General features: G+C 45.4%; 1 protein-coding gene across 2 annotated transcripts in view; it reads left to right on the forward strand.

The window, feature by feature from the left end:
- The window catches only part of Mtus2 (microtubule associated scaffold protein 2), a 346,971-nt gene that overhangs the window by 3,425 nt on the left and 321,576 nt on the right, over positions 1–21,970 (forward strand). Inside the window, exon 2 of one of the 2 annotated variants that reach the window (XM_029477861.1) lies at positions 8,545–8,629. The exons of the other annotated variant lie outside the window; for it this stretch is intronic. The gene's annotated coding sequence lies outside the window, so the exon portion shown is untranslated. The remainder of the gene's footprint in view (positions 1–8,544; positions 8,630–21,970) is intronic. 2 annotated transcript variants of the gene reach the window in all.

The following is a 21,970-nucleotide window of genomic DNA, read 5'->3' on the forward strand; positions in this document are numbered from 1 at the left end:
AAAAAAAAAAAAAAAACAACCAGCACCAGGAAAGGATATGTGTGGAAAGTAAGCTGCAGCTCACCTGCATCTCAGAGGCAGGGTGCCAAGAGAGAGGGAAGAAAACAAAACAAAACAGCTATGAGATATTCATTAAAACATGTTAATGGGAACAGAGCGCACCGGCTCTGTTGGAGACCTTCCTGTATAAACTCTTTAGGGTCTCTCAAGTAGGAATTTCAAATAGTGAACAAACAAATCCAGCCTTGGGAAATAACCCACAAGAAACAAAGTATGTTGGGAAGGACCAGATGAGGCAGGAGGCTGTCTGATTAGCAGTCTTCTCCAGTGGCTAAGAGCCTTTAAACGGTGCGTGAGAGGGGAGTTGTTACTCTTTGTAACAACTCTTTGCTGAGGAGGGTCGCCTTTTTTCTGACCCGATTTCTACTTTCTATTGGAACTTGAATGTCTTCAGACCTTCCCTTTTTGACTCTTCCCACCACAGCACGTGATACTCATCTATCATCATCCGCCATCAGTCACCCGATATTTACTATCTATCCATCAGCTGTCCTCTAGCATCCACAATTCATTATCCTCCGTCAGCATCACCCATCCATTTATAAAGAGGCCGTCCTTCACCAGATATACGGGCTCCCTATGAGCCCTTTCCTCAACTGGGGCTTGACATTGTCCTGGGAGATCTGCACTTTCAGCGTGAATTTTGTTCTTCCATCCCCTACCTATGAGAACACAGCTTGTAGTGGGCATGGAATGACCTAGCAAAGACTTTAGCTGGATTTCCTTTCGTTACATCATTTATTTTAAAAGTTTGCATCACTCTGGGATGCAAACATGCCTATCTATCACCCAGGGGTGCTTTTTCTCAGAGACCTTTTGAAATGTGCTCACTAGGAAGGAAGAGGCTCTGCTTCCAGTCTCTGCAGAAGGATAAGACCTAACCACTGCAACGCTAGCCTGCAGACAGACACCCCCCCCCAATCACAGACATTGAATATTGCCTTATTTTTGTATATTTCTACTCCCATGATTCTGATCTCACACTCATGGACAGGAGTTAAGTTCAAGTGGTAGTAGTAGTCGTCGTCATTGTCCTCCTCCTCCTTCCTTCTTCTTTCTTCCTTCCCCTCCTCCTTCTTCCTTCCCCTCCTCCTTCTTCCCTCCCCCTCCTCCTTCTTTCCTCCTCCTCCTCCTCCTCTTCCCCCCTCCTCCTCCTCCTCCTCTTCCTCCTCCTCCTCTTTGAGAGACAGTTTCACTATGTAGCTTTGGCCGTCCTGGAATGCTCTATGTAGACCAGGCTGGCCTCGAACTCAGAGATCTACCTGCCTCTGCCTGCTGAGTGCTGGGATGAAGGGCATGCACCACCACCGTGTCAAGTTCAAGTTCTGTAAGTTCTTTCCTCTCATCCTGAATAAAATCTGTGCTTACTGCAACTTTGTGCCTGGATTAAAAATGTGTCACCATCATACAATCACCCCAGGGTGTACGTAGTGAAGAAAATGGGAAAACACAGTGCCCTTAAGGAATTGGATGAGGTTAAGTAAAATGTCGAATGGATTAGGTCCAGTGAGGAAAATGAGTCAGATGGGGGAGAAGTAGTTTGGAGGGGAGAATCACTATTTCTAGTCGCATGGACACTCAAGGGTCCCTGGCAAGGAGGAGCCCATTGGGGTCTCTCAGGGCAGAGGACAGCTGGCACGTGGGAGCCAGGGCTAGTGGCTGCACTGGAAATTCTCATGCTGATATAATGGAACAAGCAGCAGCTTGCTCTCTGTGGGAGAATGAGTGCTGGCATGTCCCTTCAGGGCTTATCAGTTGATGTCAGAGACACAGGGGTAACCAAAGTTTCTTAGGGCATCAGAAACCTGGTCTGGACCACTGAGTAGGAAGAGAGGCTATATGCCCTCACTGGGAATTCTCCTGGTCTGTTTCCATGGCAACCGGGACTTTTGCCCCTCACCTTAGGAAGGTACTGGAGCTGTGGTGGAGAACCACAAAATTCATCCTTGAGGAGTATCTCACAATAGCTAAAGAAAACGAGCCAGAGAAAAGCCCACCCGAAGGCAACCTGGCTGTACGGTGTGAGGAAGAGAGGTGTTTAGTGTGGCAATGAGGACCCTGGACACCCAGACCTTGCATCCGATGGCTCGGACATGTTGTTGTAGGTGTGTGTGCATCTGAACCCAGACTTGCATAGATCCTTTAGCCTAGAAGGTAGTGAGGCCTCTGGGAGAATGGGAGCTAGGAACTGGCTGCTGTTTTACCTACGATTTCTGGGCACAGAGGCTGAGCTTGGGGTGTAGGGCAGAGTCTAGGCTAAATGCTTATTTTTAAAAGACTGTGGCTTGTAACCACACTCTACCTCCAGGAGCCCAGGGACATGCCTCCTGCGCGGGAGTTCTTGGTCAGTAGTGGCAGAAAGAATCTCAGAGCAGCTTGGATGAGCACGTGCTGGTGACAGTTATGGGTGGCTGCTGAGTCTGTTGCTGCATCTTGTGTTGCTTTGTAAACTTGGGAGATGCGGCGTTTAAGGTCATTCCTGGCTTTTTGGTACTTCCAGGAGCCGTAAATGGGTCATTACAACAAATCGATCTGTATGCATAGTGTAAAATCCAAACGGATTGCAAAATAGATTTAAGATTTAAGATCACAGTTGGGCATAATGGCCTTTAACCCCAGCTCTCTGGAGGTAGAGGCAGGTGGATTTCTGTGAGTTTGAGACCATCCTGGTCTATATAGCGAGTTTCAGGGCAGCCAGGGCTACATAAAGAGACTCTGACTCAGGGGTGGGGTGGGGTCACATTCCCAGGCACTTGATATGCTATTAGCTACTCTAGCCTTCGGGTGGTTTTCTCAGTCAACAGTCTTACCTTCTGCTAAGTAAATAGAAAACAAATGATTAAACGAATAAGGCAAGTGACTAATGTCTGGGTCTCTTGTTTTTATTTTCTGTGTTGTTACCACAGTGTGTAGGAGATGGAAGGAGAGGAGCTAGTTCGATCTGCTGCTGATACAGTGCTTGCTTCGTGTTTCTCAGGAACTGTTATTTTCTTTTAGGATAATGAATGGCCCTTGTCCTGGACTGGGCAGTTTGAAGACACTTGAGTACTTCTCCATGTTTGCCCTGTGCACTCTGTGGACCTACAGCCCCCCTGAAACAGCAGATTCAGTTCCTAGATGGAGTGCAGGAAGTGAGCAGTGGGCGCGGTTAAGGCCAGCCCAGTGCCAGTAGTGACAGGTTGATATTGGTGCTGGGAAGTCTGAGCCTCCTGCAGACAGAAGAGGCATATTAGCTGCTATGGTACATCTGCCCAGAAGCAAGTTGAGATTGATACAGTGATTTTCAGTGCTTTCTAGAAGCACAGGGGAGACAGCACGGAGCACAGAGCCACCCGTTACAGGAAATGACAACAGAGGCAAACGGTAGGAAAGCAAAGTCCCCACACTTTGCCAGATGGCTGCTGTAAAGTACTAATCCCAAACACAATATGAACACGGTCTCTGTGAAATGACTGGAGAAGTAGTCTCAAACTACCAGAATTAATTAATTGTCTCTGCGCTGAATGGTTTGAAATTACTCATGCAAAATACCTTCTCAGCAAGACAATCTTTTCTACACACAGATGGGGACTTGTCACATATGCCAAGACCATTTTTAGTTCCCAATGGTTATAAAGATTATTTATTTATTTATTTATTTATTTATTTATTTATTTTTATCTTATATGTTTGGGTGTTTTGCCTGCATGTATAGCTGTGCACTGTGCATGCAGTACCCACGGAGGCCAGAAGAGGGCGTCAGATTCCCTCCTGGAACTGGAGTTACAAATGGCTGTGAGCTGCCATGTGGGTGGTAGGAATTGAACCCAGGTCCTCTGGAAGAGCAGGCAGTGCTTTTCTTTCACCACGGAGCCATCTCTCCAGCTTCTTATGAAGTCATTTTAATACAACGACGTTGTCTTTGGCCCTCAAACTTCATACTGAAAACTTTCTGCTAGGTTTTAGGATTATAATTCTGAGAAGAACTTAAGATGCTGCAGTGAACTAACTGTACCTGTGAGTTAGAGCTGGTTCACGGGGTTGAGAACAGAAGAGGAGAGATCCTCTCCCCCAAGCCTCCCTTTATGATACATAGTATTACAGTGTCATTCTGGAGCCTAATACTTGAGCCCATTAACTTAGTGGATGTTACAAGACCTCAAAACAACCCTTCCCCCAACAATATTATATAACATTAAAATCATTCTGAAAAACAAAAACAAAAACAAACCCATTTTCATCACTGAGTGTGCTAGTTTTCTGTTGCTATAACAACATACCAGAGTCTGGATGCTTACAGGAGTGTCCAATCCATGGCTTGCAGTCGGCTTTATGCGGCCACATCTGACTATGGATATGGCATATACTCAACATTGTAAGCTTACTTAAAACCCCGAGACTTACTTATTTATTGTAACTTGATTGCTGTTGTTCTAAAGCATAAACTTTACAGGTGACGCTGTGACTCAACACCAAAAAGTTGGACATTCCTGGAATAAAAAGGGTTAATTAATTACTTTTTCCATTTTTTTTTTTAGTGTGTGTGTGTGTGTATATGTGTGTGTAACAATAATAATTAAAGAAGGGATTTGGGAAGGAGTGGGGAGGTGTGGGAGAGCTGGAGGGGGCAGAGTGAGGTGGAAATGATATAATGCAGTACTCATTATGAAATTCTCAAAAAAAAATAAAAATAGAAACAAACAAACAAACCCCAAAACCTATAAGACACACACAGCTGAGAATGGCTGTACCTGTATAGCAATCCTATCCAGTGAGCCACATACGTAATGCTGGCTGGTATTTGCAATGAAAAGTAAAGCCAGTGCAGTTGATTTAATCTGATATGTCTCCAGTATGGGAATTTTCCTATGTTAATTTTCCCAGGTAGAGACCAGGAACAACTTGTGGAGTCAGTTGGGTTCCAGAGGAAGACTCATTTCTACCTGCGGAGCCATCTCACAACCCCAAAATCCCATATTTTATTTTATTGTTTTTTTTTTGAGACAGGATTTCTCTACATAGCCCTGGCTGTCCTGGGTCTTGCCCTGTCAACCAGGATGGCTTAGAACTCAGAAATCTGCCTGCCTCAGCCGCCTGAGCACTACCATGTCTAGTTCAGAATCCTGTATTTTACACTAATAATGCATCCTAGTAGTACTGACTAGCTGCGTTGCGGGTACCCAGAAGCCACGAAGATTTCAGGCTTTTAGACATTTACCACGGAGTACACAAGATTCTGACATCACCGCTAGCACAGCGTTTATTTATTCGTAAGATGTTTACTCACATTCTTTCTCAGAAAGCACACAACCCGTTGGCACACATAACGAGACAGGCATGGCGTCATTTTCTTGTCCTCCCTTGTCCAGTGGAGGAAGCTGTGAGTCCTGCCTGGGCCAGGCTGTGGTGGACAAGAAGGGCTTTGCTAAGGCGATGCTTAGGAAGATGAAGGGCGGAGCAATTCAGGAGACAGCAGGAGGAAAGGCAGGGGTGTGTGCAGAATCGCCGCTAGCTAGCGTGTGCTCAGCGGTTTGGCTCACTTGGAGCAGGTGTGTAAGCGTCTTGCCCAGGGAGTGGTGTGGCTGAGCTGGAGCGGGAGGCTGAGCTATCAGAGGCCACCTGCTAGGGAGCTTGGATGCCCTTCCTTGTTAGCAAGCTATGGGAAGCCCTGCAGTGGGATTCGTGTTCTTGCTTCAGCATGCAGACATGCCGTTGACTTTTCTTATTTCCCTTCGGTCTTCTGCAAGACAGGGGTATTGAGATGGCAGGGGTTGCTACGAAGATTAAAAGAACTAGCAGTGGTCCCATTTATGACTCCCATGACTATAGAGACTGTCTCCCCGGCAGACTCCATACACTGAACTCAGTTCTTCTTCAAAGTGTCCGTACTCTAGTGTACTCAGAGAACACTATTAAGAATATACATCCTTGGAGCATCAGGATCAACCTTAGGGCTGGTATTTAGGAATTATGTCCATGCTCTCTGTGTGTAGATACCTTGTTTTGATTGTTTACCAATGTGCAAAGTCCGTCTCCTTAGCCTTTTTCTATCTGAGGCCCAGGGCGTTACACCAGGTCCATGTTCTGTTGTTAGAGATGGTCTAGAGAACCCACTCTGGTCACAGTGTTCATTCCCTATGCCTCAGGGTTCCTCTGTGTGAGGTTGACCAGTTGCTTCTTGGCCAGCCTGTGGTCCTCCATGGAATGCCCTTATCCAGTCTGGCTTTCACTCATACACTTGTAATCTTCACAGAGCAGTTAGGACACCTTAACTTCACTAAAACTCTTACGTACATGTTTTCGTTGGTGAGCCTATATGTGTGCCAGAGATCAACCTGGTGTGTTTGTTATTCCTCGGAAGCTGTCCATTTTGCCTCTTGAGATAGGATCTCTTATTGAGGCCCAGCGTGTGTCAGTTAAGCTAGGCTGGCTGGCCAGTGAGCCCCAGGCTCCACCCATTTCCCAAGTGTAGGGATCAGAACCACACGTAGCTTTTTATGAAGATGATAGGGATCGAACTCAGGTCCTATTGCTCTGCGTGGTGAGCACTTTAACACCTGAGTTATCCTCCAAGTCCCTATTTCCTTACTAACAAGCCATTGCTTCCTGTCTCCTCTTTACCATGCGTTCTGTAATTCCAAATGGTCAGGGCTGTTTCATGTTCAGTAGTAGCTCCGTGTGGCCATTAGTAACGTTAATAACAACACATGCTTTTCTGATTACAAAGGTTTCCTCTCAACAGTCGCTATCACTGAAACACTTTCAGCTTTGTGGCAGTCAGCGTAGGTCACAATGTCTCTGTTTTAAGGTGCAGCCAGGACAGGGACCCTGCAGATAGAGTGCCTCTGAATGATACTTTCCCATTGCATCTCCCTTAAGGACCTTCTGATGTTCTCTGAGAAGTGGGATTGGTTCTGAGGGAAACGATTGGTTTTCCCTAGCCTTGCCAACTTGGATTCTTTCATTGCTCTGTCGAGTTCCAACGGCAATTTTGATGTCGTGTTTTGATCTTATATTTTATCTCTACGCTTAGAAAATAGGAGCAGAAAACAGGTGACTGGTACTCAAGAGATCAATATGTTTATTTGGCAGGAGGGTGCTCGTTCATGAACACAGAGCGAAAATAAACCAAGTAAAACTGAAGGGAGGCTGCTGCTGTAATGGGTCTCCTGGTGGGAGGGAAACGCCTCCCACCCTTTCCTGTTCCCACTCAGAAAGAAACACGTTTTTGAACACGTAAATTTTTGGTGCCGAGGGATTCACACAGCTGCTCTTCCACTGGCTTTTTGTCCCAACAGTACTGTGCATACTATGAATTATGTCAAGGGTGGTGTGGTGGTGGGGTTGTGGTAGGCTCTTAAGATAGATGGGTTATTAATATATTTATCAGACAGGAGTGGATTCTTTCCATTCCGTCTGGGTCCCACATGGGCACCTGCTCCCTGTTCCCATCCCCTTTCAAGCTCTGACATCCATCCACAGCCCGGCTCTTCCTGCCCCGTCTTGCCTCCGCCATGCCTGTGATCCTGGCCACAGGTTTGTTTTTAGAGAGACCTCCTGCATTGCAGAGGGGAGGCTGGGAAGGCACTGGCAGTTGCTGTAGACAGAAAGGAAGAACTGAGAAGCAGCTCAGAAACCCCCAGATGTGGAGAGAACACAGTTATTATCTTCTGGGCACCAAGGGACTGTTGACACGGAGAAGAAAAATTGATCGATGTTAAGTAATACATAGTATTGAATATTTAATTATTTATAATAATCCTCCCAATCTTGTCCCTTTTTTCGGAGAAATTTTGAATTTTCCATTTGTTTCCTAGGTGAAAAATGGTTGAATATTGAACAATGTGTCTGTCCCTCAACCCAAGAAGAGCAAATATTTTGTGATATCTATTCCAGCAGGTTTTAGAGGGAAATCTGTCTTTCCTACTATTTAACATTGGGTCTTTTTGTCATTTGATTGAGGAAAAAAAATTTTTTTTTGTTCCTGAGTTTTGGGGAAATAATTTTTAAAAGGATGTAATTAATATTTTCAACATCTTAAGGTACATAGTTTCATTGGTTCTTAGTTTCTCCTGAAGTAAAATAAAATTAATACGGAAGAGGTTACATGTAGTAGTATTTACAACACCGAAGAGCCACACAATAGACACAGCAGACATCATGAATTAGAGGCATGTGTCCCCCAAGAGAATGTCAACTTCTTCAATAATTTCATTTCTGTGGGGGTTTTCATGATCATTAACTACTCAAGGGATGAAGACAGAGGATGAACGCAGTCATGTAATCCACAGGGGATTAACTGGAAAACAAGATTAAGTGGCTCCCAAATCCTAGACTTAGCCCGTAGGAGCTCACAGGATGACACCAACTGGAAGTTTGTGTAATTACAGTATAGAGCCAAGAACTCTATGGCGTGAACCCCATTCCAACAGGATGCGGCATCACGATGCTATTGCGTGTGTTTTGCTGGCTCTCTGGTGTTTTCAGGTCTCTTTTTCTTTCTAGGTTTCCACAGCTGGATTGCCTGCTAGACCAGATTGTGACCAGTGACCTGGAAGCTTGTGTTAGGGGTCAGGGGTCAGGGGTCAGGGTGAGTTCACATACAGTTCTCTTTCATTTATTATTCGCTTTGCAGTCACCCCTTGAGTGCCTTACACTTCCTGCTCTCTCCCAGAAAAAGGGCTGCCACTGTTTTTAATTTATGTTTTTGTAAGTGATGTCATTTATTTAAAAGGCCACTGACAATGAATTCTCCACGAAAGCTTATTTCATTTTGTCTATTTAAAAGTGCGAATTGAGACCCAAGTTCAAGCTTCATGTTTTGTTAATGGTCTTACAGATGTAATAGACATCTCTTTCTTAGTGGTAATTAATCTTCTACGACAACAAAAGGTTATCTCGTTGTTGTCATTACATCGATTGACAGAAACGGGGCAAGAAGCTGCAGCAGTGTGGGTCTGGGTGTTGGTGGTGGGAGGGCATGCTGAACTATGTGCTTGATAAATTCAGCTACCTAGAGAAGCTGGCTGGTGGCTTGTACCTGCAGAACCAGCACTTGGGAAGCAGAGACAGGAGAATTACTGCCAGTTGGAGGCAAGCCCATGCTATATAGTAAAAGTTTCAGGTCAGGCTCGGCTTCTTTATCTTTGTCTTAAAGCCAAAAACTGACCAGGAAAGAAACCCAGAGCCAAGAGAGCAAAGCTGTACCAGTGGGCAAGTCGATGCTCTATAAATAAAGCCCGATAAATGAAGATCAGAAGCTGTAGTGAGCAGCCGTGGCCATGGAGAGCTTCAAACACCGAGGAAAGCTCTTCTGGGGGAGGGATGTTTGTCCCATATGGCATTATGTGCAAATTAGACAAAAGTATTCCTTCCATATGACATTTTATTCCCATCTAATTGGGAAATTGTTGAACTAAACCGATTGTTGGAAAAGATACTTTATTACCATATGCTAGAAAATTATAATGTAAACAGTCAAATTACCTACCAGGAATGTATCCAAATTTTAAGAGAGACACAATTTTAAAAATAACCAAGATGTCCGGTGAGTAGGGAATGCTTCCCCCGAAGTGTGGCAGTTTTCCCACCTTGCACAGTCTGAACGCCCTGCAGGGCAGTTCTGCATTGTTGGGACCCAATTCATGGTAGGCGGGAAAAGGAGTTTTTTAAGTATGTTCTGCTCTTAGGAGATGGAGGATTGAAATAGGAGTTTGAGGCATGGCTTTTATTGGAAATTTAGGTGATTTGAAAGGAATTTGACAGACATGTTAAAAGCTTCTATAGGTTTCAGGTATTTTGATTTTTTTCTGGGGGTAAAATTAGGGAAGGAAATAGAAACTATTTTAAATGAAAATTCTGGCTAATTCCTGCAGTCCTGTGCTTGACTGTCAACTTGACACACCCAGGAAGGAAGTAACTCCTTTTGAGGAATTGCCTCCGTCAGCTTGACCTGTAAGCCTGTCTATGGGGCATTTTCTTGATTGCTGATTGATGTAGGAGCCCCCGTCAACTGTAGGTGGAATAATCCCTAGGCAGGTGGGCCTGGGCTGTGTAAGGAAGGCAGCTGTGGTCTCTGCTTCAGTTCCTGCTGTGGGTTCTTGTCTTGCCTTCCCTTGATGATAGACTGTAAGTGTAAGCTGAGTGAGACCCTTTCTCCCCCCTGAGGGGGTTTCAATGACTGTTTTGTCACAGCAATAAGAAGCAAACTAGGATGGTGTTATAAAGTATATTTTCAGACCCACCTTTCTCTTTACTCAAGTGAGCTTGTTGCATAGGTGGGTGGCCACCTGTGTGGCACTTTAACTTTCGAAGACTGATTAAACCTGCATTATTTTTAGCTCCAGGGAGTTGATTTCAGGAAGTCCAGTGTAGCCATAAGGACCAGCCCTCCTTTACGTGCATGTTTTCATAATTAATCTTCTGAAGAAATCAAAAGCTGTGGAGAGATGGCTCAGCAGTTAAGGAGAGATGGCTCAGTGGTCAAGAGCACTGACTGCTCTTCCGAAGGTTCTGAGTTCAAATCCCAGCAACCACATGGTGGCTCACTACCATCTGTAAAAGCTGTTATCTCAGTGTTGTTGATGTGTGCTTGGTAGATATTGATTGACAGACACAGAGGAAGGGGCACAGTACACTGGGGCCAGATTTGGAGTACTGGGTGGGAGCCTATGATTAGTGATTGAAAAGTTATTGAGAGAGGCTGGGGAGATGGCTCAGCTGAACGAGCATGAGGACCTGAGTTCCTATCCCTGGCACCTACGTCATGTGTCTATAATCTCACATTGGAGGCAGATGGAAACAGGAAGATCTTGGTGCCTCACTGGCCAGCCAGGCTAGCTGAACCAGCAAGCTCCAGCTTCAGCAAGAGACCTTGTCTCAAACAAGGTAAAGAAGAATAGAGGGGGACATCCAGGACACACATGCATCCACACGTGTACTGACACAAAGAATGTCAGACCACATATAAAAGTACAGGACCTCAGATGTGTAGCTTGGCATCCCTGGGCAAGGAGTCGATCAGGGAAGCTCCAGGGGTCTCCAGAGTGTGGAAACCTAAGGCAGTTTTCTCAGAGATGTATTCCTGAGCGCATCTCTACATCTTACCTTGAGGATAGCCATGAACAGATCTGGGCAGTAGCCATTATTTCTGCAAACACCCTTGCTATCCCTATGTTATTCTTGTGACCCATGCAAGAATGGGTCTGCAAGGTGGGGGACTTGGGATCGTTAACACCCAAGCATAGGAATGTAATTAGGAAAACCAATGAGATTTGGGGTGAATTTCTATTATTTTTTGTCTAGAATCTCCCCCACCTCCCAATGCACAAATTATCAACATTTTAAAGAAAAGATAATTCATATTATTTTTTTAATGAGGGGGTGGGGAGGGCAGGCACAGACTGAAAGTTGAGCCAGGGAGGCTGATGGTACTCACCCCTCCTGGAAATTGCTTCTCAGCTTATCCTGGAGTTATTGTGTTTGTTTGTTTTTTCCTTTGTCTTTAAAGTACCGTGGAGGTATAGAATGGGGACATTTTTGGAGCTGATGGTTGGCACCTGTGATATTGAACTAATAATTCTGTGTTTCTTTTTTTTCCTCACCTTTCAGCAGGGAGGGTGATAATTTGCTTGGAGAAGACACCGGGGGGAGATGTTTGCAAACAGCAGTGTAATGAATGTTGAAATGAAGTAGTATGCTGGATCTGATGGCGGTCTGTTGTGTCTTATCACTGCGCGGTCCAAATAATTGTGCAGGCTGTTTTTTTTTTTTTTTTTTTTAAGGGGACATTGAGTGTGAGGATTGTGTAAAGATGTGAATCTTTGGCAGGAACTGATATTTCAACAGGATGGATAGCTTCTTAGGGAAGGGAAATGAGTGGTCTATCCCGTGGTGGGGACCTTTAGGTTTCTAGAGTCTTTTGTGTAGTATACATTTAATGGTTCAGAAGGACCTTAGGTCAGTCACATGGTCAGGAGTTGTACGGCAGTGGTTCTCAACCTGTAGGTCACGACCCCCTTGGAATCACTTTTCATATATCTTGTATATCAGATATTTATATTACGATTCATGGCAGTAGCAAAATTGGGCTGGAGAGATGGCTCCACGGTTAAGAGTACTGACTGCTCTCCCAGAGGTCCTGAGTTCAGTTCCCAGCAACTACATCGTGGCTCACAACCATCTGTAATGCCCTCTTCTGGTGTGTCTGAAGACAGCAATAGTGTACTGATATATATATCTTAAAACAACAACATCCCCCCCAAAAAAACCCGAAAACAAAGATAGTATCAAAATTACAGTTATGAAGCAGCAGTGAAACAATTTTATGGTTGGGCGTCCCCATGACATGAGAAATTATTAAAGGGTCGCTGTGTCAGGAAGGTTGGGAATCACTGTTCTACTGTAAGGACACCTGCTTTGTTCAGTCCTGTGCTGTCCCTAAGACACATCTCTGTGGGTTAATAGTGGTGTCTGGTCCACCACAGGGCTAGGGCCAGTCATGGAGGCAGATCCGGGAAGTTTGACTGCTCACATCACACGCTGCCGCTGGGTGGGCGTTGGGCTGTGAGAAGCAGCAGGACTCTGCTCCGGGGATGGGGAATCACAGTCTGGAGTCACCAGAAGAGTGGAGAACAGAGTAGGGGCCCAGCAGGCAGACTCTGGCCTGGGGCTGAAGGGAAAAGGGCAGGAGGAGGAGAGTCCTCTGGCTGGTTTCCACAGGGACAAGAGTCTTTGGCTTGCTCTGGCCGGTGCCTTGGCTTGGGCTGGCGGCCCGCCACGCTGTGATTGGAAGCACAGTGAGGTTAGACTGCAAGGCTCTTAAGAGGAAGACCTGCTCCATTGCTCCAGCGTGGCAGATCCTGATGAGAAGAGACAGTTCATGGTTTTAAGGTGTTTATTGTAGAAAGACAGAGAGCGGGAGAGAGTAGGGAAGTAGAGGGCAGCCGTGACCATGTTGGGGGGGGGCGAGGAGAGGGAGCAATCGGGAAGCAAGATTAAGAGAGTAAGAGAGCAAGAGGGTAAGAGAGTAAGAGAGAGAGGAGGGGGCAAGCAGCTACTTTTATAGTGGGCCAGGCCTACCTGGCTATTGCCAGAAAACCTTGAGGAGGAGCATACCTGACTGTTGCCAGGTAACTGTGGGGGTGATGTCCCGACCGAATACCAGGAGCCCTACATGACTGATGGCCACAGAATTATGGAGCTGGAGCCTCGTGTCTGGGAGCATGGCAAACGGGCCTTCCATCTCTTGCAGGAACACCTAGCTCCACCAGAAAACAGGCTGCCTTTCACGCTTCCACACATCTGTTGTTCATTTCTTACAACATCCACAGGCAGGTGATGTGTCCTGACTGGAGAGAGGGGAGCTGGGTCTACAGCAAGATATTACGTGTTTGACTTACTCCTCAGACCTTGGACAGACACCACTCTGCTAGGTGAGTCTTAGGGTTTCTGTTGCTATGATACAGCACCAGACCCAAACACAGTTTGGGGAGGAAGGGTTTATTTCACTTATATTTAATACATACATCACAGTCCATCACTGGAGGAAGTTAGGCCAAGAGCTCACCCAGGGTAGGAACCTGGAGGCAGGAGCTGATGCAGAGGCCATGGAGGAGTGCTGCTAACTGGCCTGCTCCCCACAACTTGCTCAACCTGCTTTCATATAGAAGCTTAGGACCACCAGCCCAGAGGGGGCACCACTCACTATGGGCTGGGCCCTCCTCATCGATGACTAATTAAGAACATGTCCTACAGGATTGACTACAGTCTAGATCTTACAGAAATTCCTTAACTGAGGTTCCCTCCTCTGGGACGGCTCTTGCTTATGTCAAGCTGACAGGCTTGCCAGGACGAGGTCAAAAATCATTTCCATGGTCGTATGCACGTCAGGCTAGTCTGTCTGGTCCAACCTGGAGCAGATAATTCTATCATTAGAGGATAACGGATGAACAAGGCCAGGGGAATCCTGGGAATAAAAGAGATCCAGGCACTTGTGAGTTACCCTGTTCTCCTGTGTTCTCACAGAGAAGTGTTATGCTTTTTCTTTCTTTTCTTTTCTTTTTTTGATTTTTCCACTCTGATTTTGAAAAATTAAATACCAATCAAATGTGACCGAAATAGCTGCAAATCTGGAGCACAGGAAAAAAAAAATCACTGTGTGTAAGTCTTATTTTCTGCTTTAAAACAACCCTCCCGGGGACAGTGAGACGGCTTTGGTGGATCAAAGCACTTGGTACCAAGCCCAATGGCCTGAGTGTGTCCCTCAGGACCCACATGGTAGAATGAGAGAACTAACTCATTACCACATGTTCAGACGTACACATAGAAGCCTGTACCCACACGTGCATAATACGTAGATATAATTAAAAGAAATAAAATGAAACGACTCTCGGGGACACGTTAGACGCGCCAGGCTTTTAGAAAGCGTTTGTTTAGGGAGGGCAAGGGTAGTCACTTTCTAATATATCTTATTCCTTAGGCTGAAACACGGAAGAAAATACCAAATGCGTTAGAATATTTGAATCCATAGTGGCAGGGCCTGGACTATTAGGTTGGGGCTGGGGGAGTTATTAAAATGGTAACAATCGCATAAGCCTCTTTGCTGTCCTTTGTTAAAGGGGGGCTCTGCAGGGCCAGCTTCCAGCACCTCTGTCTATGGACCGCTATATAAACTCTGTGGTTAAGGATTAACTATGGGGTCCATTGGAATTGAGGGCATGTTTTATTAACTAGGTCATCAGGGCACACACGCCGGGCTGGGTCCCTGCTGGCACTGTGCTGCCTTTGGTAATTAATTGGGTAAGCTTGTTGGTAGGTAGACAAAATGGCTTCACTATGGTAGCAGGTACCTGTGTGGTATCTAAGCAGGTTGCCCATTAGTGAAGAGTTACAGTCAGAACCTTGGGAAAGTTTCTGTGATGTTCAGGGTGCCACAAGGGTTCGTCCTGTCTGAAATGACCCCAAAAGTTGCCGAGGAACTGAAAATGGACAGATTGTTACTCAAATGTTTTGAAAAGGTTGCAGCATCCACTCACACATTTTGAACCCAATGTGGGTTTTTCCTTTGTGCACTGTCTTAGCCAGGGTTTCTATTCCTGCACAAACATCAGGACCAAGAAGCAAGTGGGGATGGAAAGGGTTTATTCAGCTTACACTTCCACGTTGCTGTTCATCACCAAAGGAAGTCAGGACTGGAACTCAAGCAGGTCAGGAAGCAGGAGCTGATGCAGAGGCCATGGAGGGATGTTTCTTACTGGCTTGCTTCCCCTGGCTTGCTCAGCCTGCTCTCTTATAGAACCCAAGACTACCAGCCCAGAGATGGTCCTACCCACAATGTGCCCTCCCCTCTTGATCACTAATTGGGAAAATGCCTTACAGTTGGATCTCATGGGGGCATTTCCTCAAGGGAGGCTCCTTTCTCTGTGATAACTCCAGCTGTGTCAAGTTGACACACAAAACCAGCTAGTATATGTACCAAGAGCCTGAATTAACATCAGTGTCAGACACTGGCAGTGGTTTCCCCCGGGGTAAAAACTTTGGGGTTACACCCAGGGAGATCCATGTACAGTTGCTCTCCTGAAAGGGCTTGCTTGGTTCTTTGTCACAACCACAGAAGGAACCAAATGGGCTTCTGAGGACCTGACTTACTCTCTGCTCTGGCTAGGGAAGGGTTTTGTTTTCTCTTCCTCATCCATATTGTTAGTCATTGTATCCTGGGCAGGGATTCTGTTGGTCTGTTCCCAACGATTTTCATGGCTCTTAGTCAATGGAGGCTTGACACAAGTTGGGTGCTTACTAAATGTTTGTAGAGAAGGTGAAACGGCAACTGAGTGGCTCATTGCTCTGGGAAGGGGAGCACCTTTGTATTCCTCGCTATGGAGGGGACAGGAAGATGCGCAGCCACACCCATGTTCAGCAGTGGCCAGAAGGACCAAGAAGGCAAGCGTTCACTTGAAGAACTGGAGGCATGGACATTAACCTTCATGCCATGCCACCGCCTTAATGTGAGGGTGGCTTTATAGTAGAAGTCCTTGACATAGTACCTTGTTCTGTGTTTCTATTCAGACATCGTGTTGTCCTGGGGACTCCCTGACACTTCATCAGCAAGCTCTGTGAGAGATGGTATAGAATTTGATGGTACTCTCTCTGGGTTGTAGGTTTTCATTTAAAATTTTTTTTTTAAATTAAATTTTTGTCTTTATATATTTATTTATATTTTAATATTCCTACTTTATATTTGTTGATTTTATTCACTCAAAAGAAGGACATTTTGTTAAAAAATAAATTTAATTAATAGAGTCTCACTGTGCAGCTCTGGTTAACCTCGAACTTGTGGTTCCCCCCACCCCAGCCTCTTGGAGTGATAGGATTGTAAGGGTGTGCCACCATTTTTGGTGATTACAGAGGAGTCTCACAGCAGATAATTGTGTTGCCTTTTGGTGGTATCTGTGTCCTGCTTCCTTCCCCATCAGTCCCTCTGCCATTGTGTATTTTTGGCCAAAATGGTCTTGAGCCCCAAGATTCTTCTCCCTCTTAGGCTGTGTCCTTGTCAATATCTGAAGACAGTATAATTGGGTGTGTCATCTGTGTTTGGAGGTCAGGGATGCTTCTGATTGTCCTCTTACACACAGGATGGTCCTCCAGAGTGGGTTCTCTGTAGGCTTAGATTTTTTAAAACCTACTTTATCTATGGTTAACATTTTGACCTCCTTTCTAGCCCACCACCTACCAGAGGTAGGAGAAAAGAAAGGTTAATAGGAAATGGGGGTTGTGGACCTGTTTAGGAACAGTTCTTCGGGGGCAATTCCAATCTTAGTTGTCAGCAGTCCAGTTCACCAGCAAACACCAAATACGAATGAATAGCAGCTGCTCTATCCAGAAGAAACTTGGAGTATTCACTGATCGACATGAGCCTCAGAAGCTACAAGAAGCATCCATAACATACCAAGAAAGTCTTTGGTTCATTTCTCTCTACCAAGTCAGACGAGTGGTGATCAGCCAAGAAAGTAAGGTGAACCCATGTTAGTGTGCCATAAGCACAGACCAGCATGAGCAGAACCCAATGAAGACCAGCAATGTGATGCTAGGTGAACCAATACAAGAGCATCGTCCACTGTCTCTTGGGTTATACTTAGACTCTTTTCAAACGTCACATGACTTCTCAGGCATCTACTCCAGCAAAACATCACATGCCCTTTCACCAGGCAACATCCAGAAAAACACCACATGTCTGTTCTCAGCAAAACATACTCTCCTAAGACAGTTTCCAGAAAAAACATCACATGAGACAAGCGAGTCTCCAACAAAACCTGAAATTCCCACTTCAATTCTTTTGGTTTTTTTGGTTTTTCAAGACAGGGTTTCTCTGTATAGCCCTGGCTGTCCTGGAACTCACTTTGTAGACCAGGCTGGCCTCGAACTCAGAAATCCGCCTGCCTCTGCCTCCCAAGTGCCCACTTCAGTTCTTGTTCGAAGGTGAGCCGAGCCAAGATTGAGAAAAAGGTTTGGATGACAAAACAATATTTTTGCCCACAATGTAGAGGAAAACAAAACAAAACACCCCATCCCATGACTGTACTGGTTACTTTTCTCATTGCAGGGACTAAATAACTAGACAAAGAGCTTTGGGAGGGAAGGGCTTGTTGTGACGGTTTGAGGGGGTATAGTCTACCCTGATAGAAACATACAGGGCTCTGTGTGTGGAGCATCTGTGTCTGTAGTCAGGAAGCCAAGGGAGACAAAAGCTCAGTTCAATTGCTCCTTCTTTTTAGATTTATATATTTTTATTTTGTGTGCCTATTTATTTTATTTTATGTATTTGGTGTGTTTTGCCTGCATCTTTGTCTGTGCATCGTATACATGCAGTGCCTACAGAGGCCAGAAGAGGGCGTCAGATTCTCCTGAGCTTTAGTTACCGACAGTTGTGAACCACTGAGTGGGTGCTAGGAACTGAACAAAGGTCTTCTGCAAGAGCAAACGATGCTCTTAACTGCTGAGCCATTTCTGTCTCCAATTTCTTTTCACTCAGCCCAGGATCCCAGTCCTGGGTGGAATGGAGCCACCACATTTAGGGTGGGTGCTCTCACATCAGTGAGCCAAATTTAGAAACCCTTAGATGTGTCCAGAGGCTTATCCCCTAGGAAATGCTAGATCTTAGAATTGACCACCAGTGCTAATCACCACAGTGGCTTTGGACAGAAGGGGCTGAAGGGCAGTCGGGAGGTGGGAACATGGTTGTAATTTTTCTGTTGATTTGTTTTATTTTGGATTCTGTTGTACATAGGTTTCTCTTCTTGTAAATACTTTGTTCTTGTTTATTAATTCACAAGTTAAATTGTTTTGATTATTGCTTAGCATGTTTCTGAGAACCTTAGTAATGTATCTCTGTATCCAGCAGACTCTGTTACATAACCCACAATTCATATGCCCCCGTGAGAATACACAAACCCACCGTTGCTATGTTCCTGGAAACAGTAGTAGTTTGTTTGTTTTCCAGATCCTCCTCTTACACTTCACAGTTACATAGTTGCTGCTGCCAAGGTTTCTGAGAGTCATCTCTAAGACTCAAAGCAAGTGTTAGGTTAGTAAAGAGAGAGCACCTGCTCTCCAGAGGGGGATGCGAGAAAGTGCTGGAGTCGACTCCAGCATCAGCTTCTTTGGAAAAGCTGACGGTGCAGAAACGCAGCAGACAATCCTGCGGGCCTACTCGGGCTACAGCCACAGAGGAATAGTCTATGAAGCAAACAGCTGTGCCAAAAAGCAGACTCAACACAAACCTATAATAGGAGAAGCAGGCCTGCCAGAGTCCTCCTCCAAGGAAATGCGGGTTCAGCTGGCCGATAACAGGACCCACGAAGGACCCCAGCCGAGCCATTACCTGATGCTACCCAGCAAGCACAGACAACCCTGTGCTCTCTGATGGGGGAAGGCCACTCTGTGCTCACTCCAACCTCTCTGCGTTTCCCTGCATGAATCCTCTGCTGTAGCCAGACTTTTCTAACTGTGCACCACGCGTCCTCTACCTGTTAGCTCACACCTTCTGTCCAGAGCTGTGTCTTTTTTTTTTTTTTTTAATCTCTCTTATCTGCCCCCGCATTTTCTTCATTAGGCTGTTGCTCCAACAGTTCGTCCTCTGTGAAACTCTTCCTAGAAATTCTTTATAATCCAGTTCCTCCCCTCTCTCTGTTCCTCTGAATTCAGGCAAGAGCTAGTAGTAGTCCTGGTTGGTCTGGTTTGTTGTGGGGGCTTCGGAGGCCCCCCTGGGACAGACATTAGTACCTTGTGAGTTGGTATGTAAGCATCAAGGAGTGGGTAGGGATAAGAATGCCAGTAAAAACTGTTCTTTGGAAACCTCAGGTGTAAAACTGGCCTGTGGCTAAGTGGCAGAACACTCGCCTAAATACCACCCAGGGACAAACACACCTTTTGATGGTTGTTGGAGCAGACCATAGGTTTAGGAAGAACAGCCATCCCTTTTGGTTCTGGCAGCTACCATTGTACAAATGCCTGCCAGGGCCTGGGCACAGCCTGCTGCCCTAAGGAGGGAGTAACGGCTCTGATACAGCACAGGACTCTAAAAAAAAGGCTTTTAGCTTGTCTGTTATCATGGTTCGTTTTAATTGTCCAATGACATAATGCAGAATCACGTGGGAAGGCTGGGATTCTTGCGTGTGTAAGTTGGGGAAGGGGGAACAGTAGACTGAGCACTGAGCATGCTTGAATTCATTTCTCTCTGTTCTTCACTGTGGATGTGATCTGACCTGCTGCCTTGTTCCCCACAATATAGGAGCTGTGAGCTAAAATGAGCTGGTTCCCTCCAACTGTCTGTCTGCCTGGGGCTCTAACCGGTGTATGGACACAGGTAGCATCATGCCAGTCTTTGTTTTGCCAAGGTCCCAGGACAGCATAGAAGGCATGGGCACCTCTTGCTGTGTTCCGGAAGTGGCAAGCTCACAATGGGTCTGAGAAAGCCCTGCCGGGCTCTGCATCCTTCCAGTCTCACCAGGGACCCCGTCCCTAGGTTCTGTGGCTGTGGGTTTTGATCAGCTCTGTTTATGGAAACAAAATTAAAAACATAAATCACCCAGAGATTGTGTTTAACATTAACGCGTGAAACATGAATGGTGGATGGGACTCAAAAAATGAACTTTGATTTTGCTACAGAAACCTTTCGCTCTTGGAACTTCTTCTCCATCTTGGAGACAAATCTTTAGACAGTTGATTCATTTTACAGCGACAACCCAAGACGGATACAGTAAATTAAAAATCCTCACGGCGAGTGTTAAATGTTTGCCATTGTACCCGTCCTTATCACGGTGGCTTGCTTGCTGTTTCCGAGGTCATTGGATGCTGGAACGTTTCGCTGCCTGTCTACTCTGATTTTATATTTTTAGATGACAGTTACCATGTGTGTGTGTGTGTGTGTGTGTGTGTGTGTGTGTATGTGTGTGTGTGTGTGTGTGTGTGTGTGTACATAGGCAAGTGTATCTCCTAGTTGCCAGAGAGAAGGAGGATAGTGTTACTAAGTAGGAGGGTCATTTATTTGTAAGCTAAAATATATTCTAGAGTGGTGGAAGTTTCTTCTTGCCTGAAGCATGTTTCTTCCCCAAGGGCCATGAGGTATCCTGGAGAGCTATTTCTGGGCTGCAGGGTTTTTCTTTTTGTTTTGTTTTGCTTTTGTTTTGTTTAATTTTTTGTTTTTGTTTTTTGTTTGTTTGTTTTTTTCTGTGTACTAGCATGAAGGCTTTTTGTTGGGTTGGGATGGGCAATAGAGAAAGGTAGGAAAAAATAACTGGGATGGGTCAATGCAGAGTAAAAACCTGTTAGTTGTTTGTAAAATATTAACGCAGGGCTGATGATCCTGAGAACTCTTAAATTATGTTTGTAAATGTATGTTTGTAAATTTGTGTGAGCATCTTACTTGGCCATTGAGCTTAGTGGGCTTATCTTAAATGACCAGGAACACTCAGGGTTTACCGATCCACAGAGAAAAGAGATAAGAGCATGCATGGTAGTCAGAGTTAGCTAAAGGAACTGAGCCGATAGAAGTAATATATGTATTACGGGTCATTTGTTAGATTGACTTACTGCATATGGTCTTGGTTCAACAATGGCTGTCTCACACTAGAGAGGTAGAATCTGGGAGTTGCTTAGTCTGTGAGGCTGGATTTTTTCAGCTGAAGGCCTGGAGGATTCTTAGAGAGCTGCTGGTTTCTGTGTTGGAATCCAGAGAAGTTAGTTTTATTATCGGGGAAGGAATGCTGCAACAGCAGAGCAGATGAACCTGCCAGCAAGAGTGAGGGCAAACAGGCAAAAAGCAAAATCTTTTTTTTTTTTTTGTCTAAGTCCTTGCATCTGGGTGGCCACCAGAAGGTGTGGCCCAGCTCTAGGGTGGGCCTCCTGCTTCAAAGAATCTGATCAAGAAAATCCATCCCAGGAATGGCCAGCAGCCTGTGGTGTAGTTGAATGCGTATGTGGTCAAGTTGAAAATCACCATGAGTCTTCACAGTATTACCCACACATACACACACATACACATGCTCAAACACATTCACACACACACACACACACACACTCGCTCACAGACTTGCACACATGCATATACATGTACACACTCATGCACACACTCACACACATGTACATGATGTGACCCCCACATGCTCTTGCATGTGCATACACTCACTTACATTTGAAGTGCACATCAAGTGGTCACTAGGTATTGGGTATTGTGCAGCTGTTTTGGATACAAAAGAAAGGTGACAGGGTTTTTGTCCCTTCCACCAGTTTACAGTTGAAAGAGTTGTAAACATTTATGGTGCCAGGTGAATCAGACTCCGACCAAGGGCAGGACACATGCATAATCCTCAGGGCTCTCACTAAAAAAAATATTTCAGCTAGACAGTGGTGGCACATGCCTTTGATCCCAGCACTT

This window comes from Mus caroli, chromosome 5 (genome assembly GCF_900094665.2).
Source record: "Mus caroli chromosome 5, CAROLI_EIJ_v1.1, whole genome shotgun sequence".
Classification (NCBI taxonomy): domain Eukaryota; kingdom Metazoa; phylum Chordata; class Mammalia; order Rodentia; family Muridae; genus Mus; species Mus caroli.